Genomic DNA, 6,000 nt, shown 5'->3' on the forward strand with positions numbered 1-6,000 from the left:
ACTTGGACTCTGCTCTAGAGAAGTCCACTTCTGATGAGAGAGATTCAACTCCATAAGACCTAGACAGTACAGGCCAACATACCCTAAACAATGTGGAGTCAGTAAATTATTATAGAAAGAAAGACAGCCTCTACGATGCCTCATCAAACTCTCTCACTCCTGCTCTGGGCTCACCTCTGCTGGAATGGACACACTGACGAATCAGAGATAGTTCCTCTCCTCACATTATGGGTTGAATTGTGTCACCCCACAATGCATATGTTGAAGCCCTAATCCCCAGCACCTCAGAATGTGACCTTATTTGGAGGAGGGTCTTTACAGAGGTCATCAAGTTTAAATGAGATTATTAGAGTGGGTTTTAATCCAGCATGACCAATGTCCTTACAATCCTAAGAAGTAGTAATGTATGAAAAGCAGAAATTTGGAGACTGATATACATGAACAGGAGAATGCCATGTGAACATGAAGGCAGAAATGGGTGATGCTTGTCCAAGCCACGGAACATCAAATATTGCCAGTAAACCACCAAGAGCTAGGAAAGAGGCCTGAAACACCCCCAGAAGGAACCAACCTAGCCGATACCTTGATTTCAAACTCCTAGCCTCCAGAACTGTGAGACAATGAATATCTGTTGTTCGAGCCACCCAGTGACTGTTACTTTGTTTTGGCAGCTCTAGCAGACTAATACACCTCATGAGTTCACAGTCCCAGGAAAGAGAGAAGCCCAGAAAGACTCACAGCTCAATGTGCTAAGGGCTGCTGGAGGGAACACACTGTGGGTGGAGTACTGCAGAAGCCTAGAGGCGCTGAAGGACAAAGTGTGAGCTCATGGGTGAGAAGGCAGGAAGGACAGACACAGGAGCAAAGCCCAGGGTAGGAAACAAACAAAACCAAACAAAAAACCCTGGGCGCACATTGTCTTCAGGAATCGGTAACGAGTTTGATGCACTGGTGGCAGGGTTCCCTGTCTTACCTCCGTTTGTCCCCGGGGCATTTCTCTTTGTAACTGGGTCTCTTTGGTATGGTTTACACACCCTGACTGAGGTGAGGCGGTGGCATTGCCTAAGGCCTCTGTAGGTGGCCCAGCAGAGGCCGCCAGAGCCCAGCAGAGAGCGACAGAGAGCCTCCAAGGCAGCCTGAGAGATGGTGCCCAAGGCCAAGAAACCCCAGTCAGCCTGGGGCAGGGCCTGGTACCTCCAGCCTGTGGAGCACAGCTCTCCGTCGATCAGGGAACACTGCTTCAGCCTCCCTGTCCAACATGACTGCTGCTCCCTGGGACTGCAGCCCCGCCAGGAATGCCTTCCCCAGAGTCTGGACACAGTCCAGTGGTGGCAGTGCCACCAAACCCAGCTGACCAGTAAAGCCACCACTTCTGCTCTGATTTGGCTGTGTGACCTCAGGGGAGCCATCAGGGCCTCAGTTCCTAATAATATAATAACAAGTAACATTCCCTGAGAGCACCCTGTGTCCTGAGCTCTGATCTAACCACTTTATATACAGGATCTCGTGATCAGTGTGGGCACCGAGAATGTGCCAGACATTAGGAAAACAGATGCTCAAGAGGCAGTCACAGGGCTTGCCCTCAGAAAGCTAGCAGTCCCTGAGGACCAGGCATCATTTCACCACTTTACAGGCGAGGCAACTGAGACCCAGAGAGGTAAAGTCATTGGCTCAAGGTCACACAGCTGATAAGTGGCAGAGACAAGATTCAAACTACACCCCTCCCAGCCCCTGACCAGGCAGAGCACCACTTCCCCGACCCCCACCCCCACCCCAACTCCCGACAATTATGGCCCAGTTGGAACCCAAATTCCTGTGTTCCCTGAGGCTTTGGCAGAGCATATTTCCTCCTCAAGGACTCTCATCCCAGCTGGGCTAGTTCCCAGTTGTCATTATAGGCTGGTCTCTTCATTTCAGTTTCTCATCTGTAAAATGGGAGAACTTACAGTTTCCCTTACCTCATGGGCACCAAATGAGAGCATACACTATAAACTGTAAAGTACTTCGTTTGTTCATTCATTCAATCATTCAGTATTTATTAAGCCTCTCCTTGGTGCTGGGCTCTGTGCCAGCCCTGTGCCTGTTCACAGCTTTGAGGGGTGTTGATCTGGGAACTATACCTCCAGTTCACTGTGACAAGTACGCTTAGGGATGTGTGGCAGAGCACAACCAGGAAAGGGCCTCCAGTGGTCCTGAAGCAGCAAGGTGGGCGCCCAGGACACAGGAGGTAGCAGCAAGGCCAGGAGACCAGAGGGTGCATCAGTCTGCATTTTCCAAGGGCCTGACAAGCACCCTCCCCTGACCTGCAGGCTGTAAGGAACCCAGCATGAGACAGGCCCTGAAAGGCTCACCCCATCCTCTGTCAGGATACACACACATATGCGGGGGTGCCCCCCACAAGAAGACTTGGCCATCTTCCCATTGCAGGGAAAGCAGCCTATGATGCTCCTGGTTGCTAAGGCAACTGGGTCCTTGTTTTTCCTTCTTCATAAATAAGCTATAAATAGACAGGGCAAACCTGGGCACCTTCCTTTGCATGAATTACAGCAGCTGCTCCAGGCTCCAGGGCCCCTGGCACAGCACCCAGGTGCTGAGCCTCGCTTCATGGGCCACAGCGACACAGCCCCAGTGGGGGGCACAAAGTGTGGATTCCCTCCACCTGCTCCAAACTCTCCTGGGGCATTTAGCAGATTCTGGGGTCCTGCCGAGACCCACAGAGTCCCAGTAGCTGTAAGCAGGGCCTGGGATGGGTGTTCAACTACTTACCCCAGGAGATGAGATGAGCCCTGAGTTTGCCAACCCCTGAGGATGAGCAGGAGTGAACATCCTCCCTTCTCCCTATCAGGGCCTGTGCAAGTCACAGGAAATCACGAGACTACCTGCACTGCACTTCCATAGCGCTTTAGAGTTCACAAATTCTTTCCCCACCTGGTTTAATCATCATGGTTAACATCTATTGAGACCTTTCTATGTGCCGGGCATTGTGTTAAGCACTTTACATGCCACGGCCCCAGGAAGTCTGCCAACCACCTGGTGGTACTGTTGATTTCCAGCTCACAGCTGGGAGAGAGGAGATGCCTGGTAAGCAAGGGAAGCAGAATTTGAACCCAGGCCTCTCCTGTCCACTTGTTCTTAACCCAACTTCCCCTTTCAGTATATCTCGTTCTCTTAATAATCCATGAGGAAGGGAAGCCGTAAGTGGGGAAGGAACAAATGGAGAAACTAAGACTCAGAAGGCCCAGGAACTGGCCCATGGAAGAGTCAAAGCAGAGATTTGGGTCCCTAGAGGACAGGCTACAGAAAGTGGGATTGTTTTCCCTATAGAGGGGACATTCAAGTAGATGTGACTATCTGGTGGGTCAGGACAGGCTTCCTGGAAGAAGTGAAGCTGAAACAAGGTCTTAGAGGGTGACAGTGGAGAGAAGGGGAAACTATACTAGATGGAACAGCTCAGATAAAGGTGCAAGGAATGAGAGGGCATGTCAGGTCTGCAGAATAACATGTAGGTCTGTGTGGCTGCAGGGCAGGGGTGGGGTGGGAGAGGGGAAGCTAGCAAGTGGGCAGGCCCCAATTGCAAAGGCTGGCGTAGAAGCCAGGCCTGTCCCAAGAACACTGGGGAGCTAAGGAAGGCTGTGAGCACAGAAGAAACATGACCTCTTTGAGGAGAAAGGGCTGCCTGTTTGCCAAATGGACTTTGAGCAGAGCACATCACCCAAAGACAGCTGATGCTTTCTCCAGCCAAGACTTGCAGGGTCCGCCTGCAAGGTGGCCACCCAGGCACATCCTCCAGCCTCATCATCTCCATAGTTCTAGACCTTCCACACCCTTCCACAGCCGGGAAAATGCTACCCCATTAATTCATTCATTCATTCATTCATTCATTCATTCATTCAGGCATTCAGGCATTCAAGCATTCAGGCATTCACGCATTCATTCAGACATTCCTTAAACAAACTCCAATTCTGTGTCTGGCACAGGAACTCAAAGACTGCCGTGAAGCAGAATGGATACAGAAATCAATAAGAAGGTTAAGGGACTGGAAGTTTCTGAGAGGGACTACACATGGTACCAAGAGGCTAGCTGGGGGTGCATGAAGGCAAGAATGCGCGCTCCAGAGGAGAGAACAGGGTGAGCAGACACAGGAAGGCATGAAACAGCTGGCATGGTGGAGAGTGTTCCGTGAGAGGAGTTAGAGGCGAGTGGGAAGCCCGAAACTCATCAGGGGCCAGGTCAGGCGGGACCTAGGAGCTGATTCCAGGGTGTTAATCAGGGCAATGATGTGATCACATCGGTCTGTTGTGAAAACCAGCCAGGCAGTTGGTTGGAGGATGGAATGGACAGGGAGAGACGGGAAACAGGAAAGTCATGGACCAAGGACGAGAGTTAAGGTGGCCTGAACTAGAGTGGTGGCAGTGATGACAAGTCCACATGGGTCTCTTTGGGATGTGTTGTATTGGGGGTCTGGGCTGGGGAGAGACAGCGAAATAATTTATGACGGACTCTATGAGGCTACTAAAAATTTTGTCTTCAATGCATGTTTGATAACGCAAAAGAAAGGAAGAAATGGGCGAATGTATATGGTTCCAACTTTATGTGTATGGGTGTACATCATATATATGTAAAAAAGAAACCCATCCTATTATTAATAGTGATACTTCCTCACTGGTAGTATATCAGGTCATTCTTATTTTCCTATTTGTGCCTCTCTGCACTTTTTTTTTTCCAAATTCTTTACTGTAAATACTCACTATTTTCCCCCAACTTTTTATTCTGAAATTTTTTAAACCTTCAGAGAGTTGTAATAGTACAATAAACCTCTCTCTCTGTGTCTCTGTCTCTGTCTCTCTCTCTCTCTCTCTCTGTCTCTCTCTCTCTCTCTCTCTCCTCTTTTCTCCTCCCCTCTCCTCTCCTCTCCTGAACCACCTGAAAGTTACACAACACTCTACCCCTAAATATTGGAACAAGGGTCTCCTAAAAACAAGGGCATTCTCCTATAAAACCATAATGCCATTATCACATTCAGGAAATTTAAGATGGGTTCAGTATTATTATCTGATACCCAGTCCACGCTCAAATGTCCCCAATATCACCTCCAGGATTTTTGTGATCCAGGATCCCAACAGGCATTCCCCCACTGAATTCAGTCACCGTGACTCTTCAGCCTCCTTCAATCTGGAACAGTCTACAAGCTTTTTTTCCTCTTTCATAAGGAGGCCAGCCCTGCTGATTTTGTTTTTTGAAAACATTTATTTATTTTAAGTGTGTTTTTCCAGGACCCATCAGCTCCAAGTCAAGTAGTTGTTTCAATCTAGTTGTGGAGGGCGCAGCTCACAGTGGCTCATGTGGGGATTGAACCGGCAACCTTGTTGCTAAGAGTACTGTGCTCTAACCAACTGAGCTAACCAGCTGCCCTTGGCCCTGCTGTTTTGAAGAATGTTCTTCAGTGTGGATTTGTCTGATGATTTAGGCAGGTAAGCATTTTTAGCAGGAGTGCCTCATAAGTGATGTGTCCTTCTCAGGGCACCTCATCAAGGGACATGTGATACTGGCTTGTTCCAGTATTAGTGGTGTTAAGTTTAATCATTTGGGTGATTTTTCTCCATCTGAAAAGGTATCTTTTTCTCTTTGTAATTAAAAAAATAATTTGTAGGAGTGGCTGGTTAGCTCAGTTGGTTAGAGCACAGTGCTCTTAACAACAAGGTTGCCAGTTCGATCCCCACATGGGCCAGTGTGAGCTGCACCCTCCACAACTAGATGGAAACAACTGCTTGACTTGGAGCTGATGGGTCCTGGAAAAACACACTTAAATAAATTTTTAAAAAAATAGAAAAGTAATTTTGGGTTAATTCTTCAAGACTGTAGTCTTCTACCCAATGGTGACAACACCCACTGAGTTTTGCCCAAATCAGTTATGATAGTGATTGTAAGATGCCAATTTCTGTCTCTCTCACTCCTTAGTTGGCACTCTCCCATAAGGAAGGGCTTTCCCATATCCTGCTG

The sequence above is a fragment of the Rhinolophus sinicus genome, linkage group LG04 (genome assembly GCF_036562045.2).
Source record: "Rhinolophus sinicus isolate RSC01 linkage group LG04, ASM3656204v1, whole genome shotgun sequence".
NCBI classification, from domain to species: domain Eukaryota; kingdom Metazoa; phylum Chordata; class Mammalia; order Chiroptera; family Rhinolophidae; genus Rhinolophus; species Rhinolophus sinicus.